This window comes from Ischnura elegans, chromosome 7 (genome assembly GCF_921293095.1).
Source record: "Ischnura elegans chromosome 7, ioIscEleg1.1, whole genome shotgun sequence".
Taxonomy (NCBI): Eukaryota; Metazoa; Arthropoda; class Insecta; order Odonata; family Coenagrionidae; genus Ischnura; species Ischnura elegans.
The window spans coordinates 57,924,686-57,940,483 of NC_060252.1; positions in this window are offsets into that span (position 1 = coordinate 57,924,686).

The window sequence follows — 15,798 nt, forward strand, 5'->3', positions numbered from 1 at the left end:
TATTAAATATGCCGCAAAAATGATAAAATGTCAAAAGTTGAAATTCTGATACACTGTCAAGTAAAAGGTAGAAGCTGCAAATCTATGTGAAGTAGCTGACACCAAGTAAAGAAAATTATTTCCATTCCTTCTATTGCAATTATATTTCATTTTCGGCTCCTTAAACTTCATTTCCTCTGGGGACCCTCAGAGCCACGCCCCAGAAGTTCGCCTCCCCAAAAAGTTTAGTAAATTTAAAATAAAAAATTTCAGTATTGTGCAAAAAGTACCCTTTAAAATAGGCCTGATTTAAGGCCTGAGAAAGGTAGATTTAAAAATCTTGGGTAGATGGACATTATCTTGAAATGGAGGTACTCCGTAGACCTCCAGGAGGGTGGATGGTCCGGGTGGTCCCATGGCCAGTGCTTAATTTCGGCTGGAACGCGCCGGAACGGCGTTCCGGCACCTCTCGGGGAAAATTGGGTTTTCCGCGCTTGGCCGGCATTGACATCGGGTGACATCAAACAACGCATCACATTTAGGGTAATGTGGTTGCCAGGAAACGGTCCTAATACTTTTTATCATATCCCAATTCAAGTCTGACTTAGGGTAGTTCTTTGAGCGAATGGCTGAAGTAAATTTGATATGATTTGTCTTCATTTGTGGGTAGCGCATATGAATATAACGTTTTAATCATATCATCGTTTTTTTATTTTCGGTAAAACATGATTCCCCATTGTAACTTTGATTACAAGTGTTAAAAATCGAAAGTTTCAGTGATACGTGTTTTATGTGTGAGTATGCGTTCCGGTACCCAAAATTTTAGAAATTAAGCCCTGTCCCACGACCCACCCGCTCAGGCTGCGCCTATGGGTATGCACCTTGTACGGCTCAAGTGCTAGAGAACTCAGGGTTCCTTATTAGTTACATGTATTTCGATAAAGAGGAGGACACAACGGTTGATGTTAGAGTTGAGGTTCTCAAAGACGTTAGGAGCAGCCATTGGTAGACCACATGGCTAATTTGTCTCATTCATCTAGTGCTATTTCTTTACTCCATGGCCTTCGGAAGCGACTCCCGCCTAATTCTGTCGCTGGTCATTAAAATTCATAAGCGGACTAAAGGGTTGGTCGATATTTGTAAGAGGCTTCACGTTTGGTGGGGAATACGAGCAACTGAGTCATGGAAAACCAAATCCAAAGCTTTGGGGCAGACCACCAATACACTTTTAGTTAATCTAGCCATCAAAAATACAACGTGTGAATTTCCTCAGTAAATTTCATTAAACTGACCCATATTTCAACCAATTATTGTCATCATGCAGGTACTATTATCAGGCATTTACGCAAATTATCGCATTACACTAAAAATTTATTCTATCCTATTTCAAATTTCCTCCGTTATATCGGGGGAAAAATACCAGCATAGAAGTAAGGAAACAATTCATCAAATGCTACATATGGAGTATGTTTCTCTGTGGAAGCGAGGCTTGGACGTTGACAGCAGCAGAGAAGTCAACAGTGGAAGCATTCGAAATGTGGTGCTACCGAAGAATGATGAAGATAAAATGGATTGACCGTGTGAGTAACCAGGAAGTGCTAAGGAGAGTAGGAGAAAAGAGAAGCCTCCTAAAAACATTAAGCAGAAGAAGGGACAACTTAGTTGGCCACATTTTGAGGCACGATGGTCTGATGAAGACAATCGTTGAAGGACAAGTGGAAGGGAAAAAGGGCAATGGACGGCCCCGAATGTGTTATATAGGACAGGTTATAAAGGATGTAAAAGAGAATAAATATGTAGCTATGAAGAGATTAGCGGATAGGAGAGAGAAATGGAGAGCTGCGTCAAACTAATCTTAGGATTGTTGACTAATGATGATGATATCGGGGGAATCGTTGACTACGTTCAATAGGAACCGAATTAGCAATTCATGAAATTAATTCGATGGATGAGAGTGAAAGGTAAGTTACGAAGAAAAAATCTCTCGCATTCAGCAATTCTCCTGTAATTTTGAAATAAGGAAACGGGTAAGTTGCCGTCCTCTTGCCATGAGTCGGTGACGTTGCAAAGGTCATTTTATACGGGGCACGTCGTTACGCTTCTGACGTATGTACAAAGGCGCAGTAAAGGCCGTTTTACACGGGGCACGGCATTGCGCAGGTTAGAGCTACATTAATTTCTAAAGTGGCGTGGAATTGCGCGAATGCATGAACGAAATTAGAACAGGGGCTATTTTGTCTCGCATCCACGCATTCTCGCATGTGTTCCAGCAATTCACCGCTTTACACGACGCAATTTTGATTGCGCCTTCGCACGTACGTCAGATTGCGCAATTCCGTGTACCGTGTGAAACGGCCTTAAAGCGGTAAATTGCTAGAACGCATGTGAGAATTCATTGATGCGTGATGGCAAAATAGCCCCTGCTCTAATTCTGAGCTCGCATTCCCACAATTTTAAATATGTTTTCTGCGCTAACCTGCGCAATGAAATGCCCCGTGTAAAACAGCCTTCAGACTTCCATTTCATTACCTCGTTCAGGGAGAGACGCTCATTTAGGGCTGGTATCGTTCGCAAGAGTAATGGCCGTTTTACACGGGGCACGTACTTGCACAATATGATGTGTGTACGAAGGCGCAGTCAAAATTGCGTCGTGTAAAGCGGTGAATTGCTAGAGCACATGCCAGAATGCGTGGATGTGAGATGGAAAAACAGCGCCTGTTTTAATTTCGTTCATGCATTCGCGCAATTCCACACTATTTCAGAAAACAATGCAGTTCTAACCTGCGCAATTCCGTGCCCTGTGTAAACACGTTGCGTACGGATGGCGAGAATTATCGTCATTTTGTTCCCGAACGTTCCGGACGGATGACGAAGATTCTCGTCATTTAGGCGCGTCAACCTAAACAATTTTAAAGCGTACAATACGTATTCATTAGTACGTTTTCAGTTTTAGTTCGTTATTTTAAATGAATTGATGCATCATAACGTTTGATTGGGTAAAGTTATATTCTAAACATAAGCTTTTTAACCATGTTTAAAACAAAGACATTACGCCCTAATAGGCACATATTTCCAATCTCAACACCTCCACCCAGAATTCCCAGGAATTTAAATACCCCGGTACGCAACGTGTTAAGAGACAACAAACCACACGAGAGTGAGCAGAAGGTGGGAAAGGGTGATCCGCTCAACAGGATCGCTTTCCATTATCATATTACCTACGAAAGTGGTAAAACTGTCGATTTTTCGTCCCGAATAACACGAGAGGTTGTGGAAGAATTCCTGCCTCGTATTCCGGCCTAAGTGTTATACGTTGATTCTGAAGGGCTTTAAATTAAAAATAGGGTTTGAGGGCGGTAACTTTTGTGCTGGGCGGCACAGCTGGTGATGTGTCCCCTCCTAATGTCTCTGGTGGGGAAGCAGACTTGTCCCTTGCGTCTTCCGTGGGTAGGGCAAAGGATAGGCCCCGTCAAGTGGACACGGTGGATGAAAGAGCATTGGCAAGCTGCGAAGGGCACTTAGCCAAGAAACTAGTTTTTTCACCTCAGGGCAATGCCTTCGAATATAAATCACCTCGATTTATTTGCGACAGCTTGTTCATAAAATTTTATTCCTAATTAGCGATGAACAAATTCATGACTACTCCAAGGGTGTCGAACGTTTTCGGCATGAGAAGCTATGGAAGCTTTGTCAAATTTTCCGCTTATAATAAATCATAGTCAGTCTCATCGGAAAAATACATACTCTTTGGAACTACTGTTACTCAAAAGGACGCAAAAATTTGTATTTTCCGGTCTTGGGACATTAGATAGAACGCTATATCATAAAGTAATCAATCTTATAATAATGATTGAGCGTCTATTACTCTATCTGCTCGGTGAAACATTTCTATTGCGTAAGAGGAACAAAGGCTTATATAATTAAACCTACTTCTAAGGTTCAGGATGTAACATGTGCTCCATTTGAAGGACGCCGCATGTTAAATAAAGTAAAATATTCTCACGATGGATTTAGCTGAATATGAAGTAAACGAGAAGGTGTACAGAATAAAAGGATAAGAAAACGATAAAAGGAAAACCTAGCTCCAAAGAGAACAGTACGTTATTCGGAGCACGAGGCTCAGCACTTCCAGTAAAAACATTATGGAAGAATAATATTAAAGCTTAAGTACCCACAGGAAGACCGAGAAAAAAGAACTTACGGATAGGCAAGAAAGACAAGAGGGCAGGAACAATTAATAAATAAGGGAAGTGGTGTGAGATAGGGATAAATGAAGGCTGAAGACCCGATTATTGGGTTTTAGCACTAACGATTAGTGAAATGACGCTTTATCAGGATTGATGACGCATATACTTTCATGAGGAACGTCTAGGAGTGAGAAAGCCAGACAAAGTTTACATAGTATTCCAATATATAATACGTGATTAGTGACCAGAAGCTTAATTAAAATATAGGTCTCGTTTTTTTAAGTATGACTGCACAAACATGGTACATAAATTCATGGTGAATATTTTCAAACCAAAAATTAGCCAATTTTCAAAAGCTCCACAAGGTTTTGAATCACATAACCTATTATTGTGAAACGACTAGATCCTCGTAAGAAATTGTGCCTCCATTGATCCATATTTAAAGAAAACTGATAAATCATTGATTGGCACCATAGTCTGGATCACGATAAAGTTGGTGAGGCCTCTTTAGGATTGCCCTTAGCGTGAAACGGCGCGCAATGTAAATGAGCGCTAAGGCTGTGCACGCCCTCGTCGCTAAAATATTGACGCAGACGTTTAAGCCAAACACACGGCCGAGCGGTCATCTTGTCTACATTTACATACTACCCCGCATGTCGCCTAAAAAGGTGTGTGGTAGGGGGTGTTAGGACACCAGCCGTCTACGTATAAAAAGCAAATGCTCAAACAAAATTACGACTAGCATTTATTTAAGTCGTATATGGCTAAGGGAAAAACGAATTCCCATATCTATCCGTTCGACAAAGTATCTCTCTTAATTTATCGCTTCTGTCAGACATGGAAATATAGTGGGGATCTAAGATGACGTTCTCCGTGTCGCTCCTAAAGCTGCTATTATCTAAGATATCCATTCTCAATTGTTCAAGCAATATAAGCCAAGCGCGCAGCCTCGAAGTATCCAGCGGCTCTCAGCCCAATTCGTTTAACATCTGGGTAACGCTGTCTGTACGCCCGCAGCTGTTTTTGACTAATCGCGCAGCTTTTATTTGTATTTTATTCGGTTCACGGAATAATTCTTTCTGCACGGAATCCAATATGCTCGCTGCATATTCAAGGTGTGGTCGGACTAGTGCGAAATAGCACCTTTCTTTTACTTTCTCATTCGAAATTCTCTCCACAATACGCTTGACGAATACCTATTACCTATCCTTACCGCACATATTGCATTGCTCTGAGTCACAGGAGTGTGAAATTTGTCCATTGAGAGTGGTGAGTGGTTATAATTGAGCGTTACAATCATCAATGGGAACCAAAGGAAGGGCTCCTTTGGCAGATAACCAAATCCCAGCGCATGGAACGCCACATCATCCATTTTCACACCGTGTTTGCCAAGTATTTTCTGACGTAAAACTGTACGACATTTTATCCAAAGTTCTTAATTTTAAAAGTTTTGCTCTAAAATTTCAGTTCCAATTTTCATACGAATTTAATTTCATCTAAAGTGGTCAAGATTCTAGCGTTTTGTCTTAATAGAAGTGAAAAGAAGAAAATAACTGAATCGTTGGATAATTAGGGTTACTGAGATTAGAGCGTAGACCTACATCAACTTACTTAGAAAACATAGGTTTTGTTCTTTAGGAAGAAAGGTGGTTCGACATTCATGAGAGTTGATGTCTCAGAGGTGACTTGAACGTAATATGCCTCATTACCTATTTAATGTTGCCTCGAAGATGTGGATTGATTGACCGAAACAGATAAACGACAATGCATCACTTGAAATATATTCAAGAGAGAACGATTGTCATTTACTTACTTTCTAGAGACCCATGAATTCTGATCATGTAATTCATTTATCTGTTTATTGATTTGATTAATTTTCCTTGTTTTTTAAAGCAAAGAAGATGAAGCAAATTATTTATTTATTTTACATTGATGAATGATAGCAATGCTACCTTTATGCCCACTATTAAAAATTCCTATGGCAATTTCCCATATTTGTTTCCTGATGAACTGATTGGCTAATTCCCTTATTAATTGCCTTGTGCAGAATAGTAAGTCGATACTATGTTCCAAAGGAGTTCACGCCTAGGACAATAAATGAATTTATTATTTATTAATATTTCTTTATTTATCATTTAAAATTATCTTTCCGATGCTTTATTTTATCGTTTTTTATTCATTTACAATCCTCTTGACTTGGAATCTAAGACCTAATATTTCAAAGTTTTTCCCTTCGTAGTGAAATTCCTATTGAATTTCCTTCTTGACAGCCTCGATGGCGGCGTGATGATCTTCTCACCTGCTAGCATAGAGGTAGCGGGTTCGTATCCCATCTGGATGGGTTTTCTCCACCCAAGGTGTGGAGCTTTGTAATTTTTCCGCTATTCAATCATTATAGAGCACCAAACTTACATCGATTCGCTAAGTAAATATTTATGAAAGTACACGGTGGAGAAAAATTATGCCAAGGAAAGTTTAACCATGTATAGCTGATGCCAGTGGGAACCAAAATTATTAATGACGTTTAGGTCGAAAAAGCACCATTATAAAGTACAAACAATTTTATCCAAACCCTACGATTGGTTGCGGGTTTGCCCTGTTACTCTCAGCTAGTTTGCTGTTGCTCTGGACAAAGGTAAAGGCAAATGCAGGCACAGTATTCGATGTCATGAGTTGTCCAAGGTATCAGGCAACAGGGCAAACTCGCGGCCAATCGGAACGCTTGGCTCAAAGTCTCTGTAGTTTAAAAATGGTAAGTTTTCGACCTAAACATCGTATGCAATTTTGGTTCCCACTGGAATTAGCTATGCAGAGTTAAAATTTCTTGACATAATTTTCCTCCACCCTCTACAGAAGGAAAATAAATAACTCGCCTGGTTACGCGCAATACAACCCACCCTATGCAACCTCCGTATTTCATTTAAAGTGGCCTTTCTTCAATCACGAACGCACTTTTGCGCGCTTCCTCGTAATGTGTCCTTGCCTTACATCACATCTGCTCCATTCTCGTCCCCTCCCTCATCTTGAACGTCGTACGCTTTTCTTCGTCGATAGACTACATTTATACGCTTCTTCACCATACAGCGCCACACACCATATGCTAATCTCAGCTAGTCATCATATCTCCTTTATACACTTAAATTCGTAGCCTGTCGTGAATGGCATTTATTCACTTACGACGCATTTACTGCCTCTTTTGACAAGTCTACATTTTGGCGAATATATTTTCGCTAGGTCCCGATTTAAAGGAACTCAGCAAGTGATGAAACTATTCAAATTTCTAAATTTCTTCCTTTACTGATGCGTTGGTATCTATGCTCAGAAAGTTCAGCAAAACCTTTCGATTTAATATTTTATCAACCCTGCAGAAGTCAATATTTACAAATTAGGTCAGCCATTGTCCTTCCTCATCGGTTTTACCAAACCAAGTTCAACGCGCATTTTTGGCTGTCAGTTTCTTTCAACTCCGCTCCAGTGCGCATAATTGAAAAGAGAGACGGAACGCCAAGAGAAATTTCCGAGCCGAAAGGAGTTACTAATCTGTCATGATGCTGATGGGGATTGGCCAAAAAATAGGAGTTATGAGCTGTGGGCGCAACTTTTCATTTCGCGCCTCGTTTCCTCGAAGTTTTCCTAAAGTGATACGAAAAAAAAAATAACCGAGAGGAAATCAGTTAGCTGTCCGACGACCATATGTGGAGCAAGTTACGAGTCTCGACCGGAATTGGGTATGTCGCCTTCTCTCGTGCGGCCTTGCATCGCGTACATGATAGATTTATACCACATCCGCGATTCGTAGAGAACGTGCTGCGAACGTTTTGCGGTCGCTGGGAAGTGAGAGATCCCACGTCAACATTTACATACTTTCCGATTTAACACTGCATTCAGGGGCATAGCCAGGAATATGTGTTCTGGGAGGCACGACCCTGGAGGTTAAGTGGGTAGAATCCCCCCTCTGGAGAAAATGTGAACATTTTTATCTCTAAAAAATCACATTTTATGCTGTTTCAGAACTTGAAATTACACAATTGATTGATCGTCGATAAGCTGTTTTGTTAAAACGTACTAATATATAAAATAAATTTTGCAAAAATGAGTTTTTTTAGAATTCTGATCACTATAATAAATAAATTGATTATTAAAAAATATAATTGTATAAAAGAATTATAAAAAAATCAATAATTTTAGTAGCTGAAGCTAACGCAGATTGCGATGAGCACATCATACGAAGATAGCAAGAGGCGCTAGTAAAACAAGTCTGGGCAGAAAACCCTGATGGGAGACGACCTCCAGGAAGACTGAGAAACAGATGGAAGGATGAGGTGCTGATTGATATGGGGAAAATGGGAGTCAGCGAGGCGGATGCAGAAGTTGGAAAGAGTTGGAGGCAGACAGTTGGCGAGGCTAAATACCATTACGGATATAAATGGCCATGGGAGTGAGTGAGTGCATATAATCACTAATTTAATATTAATAAATAAGAGTGAAATAAAATTGTTTTGTAGGTTAATATTTTTCTGCCAAAATTAATTGCAACTATTTAGGTAGTGGATTCGGGGTCCCAGGGCGGGCCCCGCGAGAATAAAACTCGAGGACCGGGAACCAAGTCTGAGACTTATACGCCCGTGCCTCTCGAGAGGGGGAGGACAGAAAGGAAAAAGGAATGGAGGCATCGCCGCGATGAGAGCCCGACGATACCTCCCGGGGAAGGACGGGGAAGGAAGGGAGAGGACGAGGAATCGTGCACCGTCACAAGGCGGGCAGGTCCTACCATCAGCGAAACCAAGCATACGCAATTAATATACTAACGATCTTGGAGGAGTATTCTATGAGGAAGAATAATCCAACGATCAAATCGTTAGATACACTATTTAGGCAGTACGTTAGAGGAAAACGGATACAGTAGTAAGGACATCAGGAAAAGAATTACATTAGCAAAGAAGTCGTTCATGAACAGGAAGGAGCTTCTGAGGGGTTCGCTATGAAAGACAAAAGAAAAGGTTAATGAAGAGTCTGGTCTGGAGTGTAGCGCTTTATGGTGTAGAAACGTGGACACTTAGGGAGGAGGACGAGGATAAACTGGAGGCATTCGAGAAGTGTATGTGGCGAAGAATGGAGAAGGTGAAGTCAACGGAGAAGAGGAGGAACGATGAAGTGCTGGACATGGTGGGTGAGGAGAGGCAGCTTTAGATGAGAAGATACGGAGGAGATAGAAGGTATGAATGGAGCGAGTACTTAGCGGGGAGGGGATGTTGAAAACAGTGTTAGAGGGTAGAATGTTGGGTAAACGAGGGAGAGGAAGGAAGGGAATAGGCCTTGTTGTGAACTGAAGAGGGATGTGATGGGGAGGGAGGATCCCAGAATTCTTCTCAAGTACTCCATAGAAACCTACCTTAATCGGTAGAATACTTTAATAATAAATAATAGTAATAAAATTAATTGGTTTGGGGCGGGTGACGTTCCCTTTGTGCCTCCTCCTGACTACGCCACCGGCACTTACGGTCTCTCTAATGGGGATCAGGAAAGGGATTACTCGAGATTTAGCTCCGGTCTACAATTCCACGCGGATAGCCGAGGTTCTTCTGCGAGTGCGTTGGCGGGACTTTTCGTCCCAGAGCGCCCTTTTATTCGCATGCAGTAGGTAACTAGATTATTCGCCGTGCGCGGCACCTCGCGGCGATGACGAAACTTCCCTCGGGTGAGGTCATCCCTCTATGTAGGTCACCGGTCTCCAATGTCGGCGAAGGGGAAACCGGCGAGCAACGCCACAAAATGATCGCCTAACTAGTCCTTTTACAGTGCGTGTGTGCGGGAAAGAGGGAAAGGAGGAACAAGGCTGGGGCGCGGACGACGATGATACAGCGAGTGTCTCCCTGCGTTATTTATTTCGGCTATTATGATGCTCACTAGTGGTGACTTAAAGGCGGATTAATTTAACCATTCCTACCCAAATTTGGTAAAAAAAAGTTGCGATTGATTCCATACTTCATTTCTGAGTTTATGGCAACTTTTTACGAGTATTTTCCATTTATCAATTAAAAGCCAATAGAAATTGCTATTATTGCTATGAAACAGTTATTCTCTTACTTATTACACTATTTACTTATTAAACTATTATCTTTACGGAGAAGTTCTACCTCTTAGCGAAGCCGCAAACTGTCTTGTACAATAAGCACCATCCTAATTGCGCCAGGGGCGCAGCTAGGAATTAAGGCTGGGGAGGGGGGTTTAGGCACAACTAATACTGGGGTGTCTGGGGTGTGGAATACCCGCCAGGGTAAGCGGGGGGTGCGGTGGCACTCTTTTAGAAAAATTTCAAGATTAATGGTTCAAAATGGTGAGTTTTACGGCTTTCGGAGGGATATTTTATTAATATTTACACTATTCTGTAAGTAATATTAATCCAATTAAGTAAAACGGATAAAAATTAAAAAAATTTCTGAGCTCTGGGGGTTTATCCCCCAATACCCCCCCTCGCTGCGCCACTGAATTGCGCCATTTACGAGTTTTCAGAACTTAGAATCCGCTTTTCCAATTGCATAAGGTGACTGTACCAAACCTCTACCTGCTGAAGGTCCAATAAAAGAGGGTGAGGAAAATACCCTAAGAGGCAGAGGAAAAGGAACCTTATTGAATAGGTTTTGCCGGACGTGGTGTGACCGAGTATATAGATTTAGCTGTCTTTCAGCAATGGCTGCGATTATTACTCCAAAACCATTCTTAAATCTTCATTATATGGTCATATCATTCTTAGATATTAATACCATGTCAATAACAGATTTTATTCACACGGGAACTAAAGTACGCATTATATTGATAATATTTCCCCGGGAGATATAGATCCTACAAGCCAAATAAATGGAAATAAAACTCGATACCGTTGCATACATAAACTTCGTTACCGTCCATAAGAAGAGAGGTTGTAAGAATAAATGTCAAATTGATGAATGGAAATAGCTTTCAATTCAAGCCAAAGCAAGAACAAGCTAGCAAAAGTTACTTAAAAGATAGCAAATAGATCCCATATTTTAATTACTGCGTGGTATACTTTTGTTCTGACTTGTTCATTTGTCATTATTCTCCGGTGAAATCAAATGGATCACAAAAATGTCTAAAAATTCCAGTCCGAAAAATCGTTAGTAACTGAACCTGGAGTCTTTCAGTGCGATTAAAAATATTCACCATTAATCCTAGTCAAGGAAATTATCCGGGTTGACAAGAAGAAATAAATTTTAAGGAAAATAACAACATAAAATGGTATTTTAATACCATTGTGGAAAAATTTCGAATAATACCGTGAGATAACTGGGTGTTTCCGCAAATATTGACTGTCATTAACCAAATGACATTGGCATTGGAGCGAGAATATGCGAAGGACAAAATATGAAAGTGATGCGCAGTTTAAAAAGAGATCACTTTAAAAGTCCGATCCAGGTCCAGAAACATCCGATCATCGAAAGAAGGTAAAAATTAGGACGACTTCTCGAAAATGAGGCCAGAGGCAGGCATATACGTGCCAGAAGTAACGCATGCGACATAGCCCTCCCACATTTGCCTTTCTGCAGTTATGAAAGGTCTCTAAAATTCTAGGAGGATGATTTTTTTTTATTCAGGACTAGATAACTCGGTGAACTTCGTATCACCTCCTCCTATTATGGTATAATACCTTGAAAGTGGGCATGAAATTGTCCTGCATGATATGCTTTCCACGAAACGAAGTTATTTGAAAACAACTGTTACATTTTTGAATGCTGGCCAAGAAGCCTCGTGGGCCCTGCGGAATAATAATCTCACAATTTAAACTTTCCCTGGCCTTCAAAGAATATTTCAAAACTACAATTTGTCAAATAGATTCTGCCATTCTCGAGTTTTAGCGATAATAACGAACAACAATTTATTTTTTATATAGATAATTTCATAGCGCAAAACACAACTTTTTTATGCACTTTGTACTCCACTCCTCAGAAAAAGGATGAATTTTCAGCGCGTGAGTGTGCTCGCATGTTTCATTTACAGCAAAAGCTCGACTAAAACACTATTGATAGTGAATAACTTGAAATGACAGGTTTACACAAGTGACATGCGTGATGTGCGTATTAAAAAATTCTCTTAGTTCTGATCGGAATAGGCATGTATGAATGCATACATTTCCTTACAATTATAGGCATTTTTATTTCAACTGATGAGTCAAATGAGTGCTGGTAGATGACTCGGAGCTGAAGTCATTTCAGATTGGTGGAAATAATGCGTGATGAAAGAATTTACACAGCCGATAGTACAGGCAATGAGCCTATTACGAGAATTTTACTTTCGATTAAGATTTAGCAGTCGTCCTTTTTCGAAATATTTTAGAATAAATGAATATTTCCATTGTGTAGTACCTCATGGAGTCATATTATCCATTTTGCGGGATTCGTCATCTCTAACGAAGCTGGGAACTAGCGTTTATTAAAGTCCTTTATGGTTCGGGGGAAAAACGAATTCCCATACCTAACCGTTCGGCAAAATTTCCCTCTTAATTTATCGCTTCTTTCGGACCTGGAAACATAGAGTGGCTCTAATATTATGTTCTCTGTGCCGCTCTTAAAGATATCCATTCTCAATTGATCAAGTAATCTAAGCCTAGCGCGCAGCCTCCGAGTCACCAGCGGCTCCCTGGGTAACGCTGTCTGTACGACCGTAGCAGTTATTGACGAAACGCGCAGCCTTCCTTTGTATAAAGTAACGACATACACCATTAGTCCATCGTATGTGAAGTTAAACTGTGGCTCCTTTGGCACCTTTGTTAAATTTCAGACAAAAGTCAACCTGAAATATTTCGATGGTTTAAATTACCTTTTCGTCCCCAAAATTGTTCCGTCCCCGACATTGTCCTCGATAAATATTGAACTCCCTCGGCGTTCTGAGTACATGAATAGGGCACTTCCTTCATCAAAGAAAACGAAAGGCATTGATTGCGATTACTTACCCACTATTAGTGTGTTCATAATATACAAATTATTTGGTTTTAGGAATCCCAGTTTATACGAATGGAAATGGTCAATTTTAACAGCATTTGAAAAAGGCCAGATTGGCGCCCATGCGATGCCACTCCACGTGACGTCACAGGGACCTAATTTCTATACGAGCAGATAGGAGTTTTTTATCGTCTGAGATTACCATTGCATGCGTGAGGCACAGAGCTCAGGGAAACATGTCTTAATAATCACCTATTAAAACTGTCTATGGTCGGAAAGTTTCCTTCGTCTAAGGTATTAATAATCCTTATTTAAGCCAAGCACTACCTGCTAGCAGGGTACTCTGATACCTGCTAGCAGCTTGCATAGCAGCGGAGCACAAATCCTCGCTAATATACGTGTATCGCATAAGACACCTCACACGGTGGCAGCGGGAACCGGAATGACGTCACACGGGCTTTTCCCTGCAATCATATTTAGCCGTCGCGTTTTCGCGCGCTTGAAAATTTTCATATTTCATTTAAAGGCGAAAAAAAGCGTCGAAAGATATCGTCATTCAAAAATCTAAAAGCGTGAAATGCGTAGTCTGGGAGTAATTATCTTTCCATTTAGGCAATAAAAAATAATAGGAAACCACCCTATTGTAACACCACTTTTGGTTTTTAAGTGAACGATGGTTGTAAATACGGAATGTGACGGATAAAGCGATGGAAAAAGGGAAGGTGGGAATTAAAGTGTGTTTAAGAAAGTGATGGGTCGAGTGATCACTCTTTTGGCTCCTGAAAAGCTATCGCTTGAGTTATATCACACTGAGGGACGGAAAAATGATCGTGTGAGGCTTTAGCGAGGGCTTTGCCTCACCGGTCATCACCCATTTCAAGACCATGATCTACCTCGGGAATTACAAAAGTAGTACAGCCAGGAGAGAGTGAAAGAGGTCGTCAATTAAGTCGAGTTGGCGTTTTCCCGCTGAATGCACTTTATGCGACGGCGAAACGGGGACATAGGCTGGTGATGGAAAAATGTCGGTCGAATCGATTTTTCCGAGCGATCGATTATTTATTGAAATGAAAAGCTCGACTTTTCAATAAAAATCGAAATCTGAAACAAAAGATGGATTTATCCAAAAAAAATCAGCGATTCTTTAAAGAAAGATTTGTGCAAGAAAAGGTTTATTATTCATTCGAAAAACACTTGAAATACACATTTGAGCAGAAGAAAAAAATCTACTTCGAAAACATGCTTGAATTATTAGTAGTTAAAACGTACAAATGCGCGCACATTAAAGTTTTGGGATCACCGCTTGGAATCATTCTACTCCACTAAAATTATTAATAAAAATCAAATGATTGAGATGCTTTCTTGGTAATCGAAGGTGTGCCTTTCCAATTTTACGGGGTTAGATAAAAGTCTTTCAGTCGGGACGAATGACGTTATCATAGGCTGTTAGTGACGCTGCTGAGATCAAAGAAAATGGTCAAGATCGAAATTGAAAAATCGAGTTTGAAGCGAAACTTAAAGATCACGAATCGATTTAGATTTCCTCGATATTAAACTATTAAAAACTCAATTTTCGATTTTAATTTAGAATTTTTCGACTTTTCCATCACTACAAAAAGCTCGTTCCGCACAGGGAAATTTCAGGCACTGGGACAAATATGTCGCGTGGAGCCTTGAAGTGAAAGCTCCCAAACGACCACTTCCTGTCAGCGACCACTCTTACCTGGAACCGAATGTGCTTTCTATATAATCTATTAAATTCCACCTTTTTTTCAGCGGCCATCTCCTCCAATGACGAGCGGCCATTTTTTTTACGCGGCCAATCCAAGCGACCACCCACAGCATTTACCTGCACAAAATTCCTTGTAATGGAATTTTGTCTTATCTCCTCTGATATTTATATTATATATACTTAGCATTGCCTCAAGAGAGTTCTAAAGACCTCAAATTAAAAAAAAAACACAGTCGCCCCCCACGTGGTCTACAACCAAGAGGTACTGCTTAATCCATAACCTCCATTACACTAGAATTGGCACTTATCCATGAAATTATTGTTTTAAAACTCCTACCAGATAAATAATATAGTTATTGGTAAGAATAAATGAGGAGCCCCTTTATCACAGCGCATCGGTACCTAAAAACCGTATATTTCTCACCTCCTTTCTGCGGTCAATCTACATAAGCGGCTACTTTTCTTCAATCATTTCAGTTGCCTCTTAGACATCTTTCATTGCATTACCGTAACCTTTTTATCCGCTTCTATCAGCTCATGGCTCAAAATTTTCTTAAGTATTCCTTTCTATCGTTAAAAAAAACCTCAACCGAAACTACCTAGCTCTAAAATAATGTGCCCATAGGCAAGGGCGTATCGAGGATTTTTACCAGGGGGGAGCCAAAGGGTCTCACAGGCTAACGATCTACTTATACTTAAGATTAAAAGCATAATACAACAATTACCGTACTAAATATTCTTTTTATTTTAATATGAAAGTTATTATCATGAAATTAAATGATCGAAGATACGTAAAACACAAAATAAAACGAACGTAATGATAACTGTATTAAAATTTTGCCTGTTTTAAGCGTCTGGGGGGGGAGGGGGGTTATGGCCCCGTGTCCTCCTATAAATCCGCCCATAGGAACTACTAGATCGCTTCATATGAATTGTTTTGTGC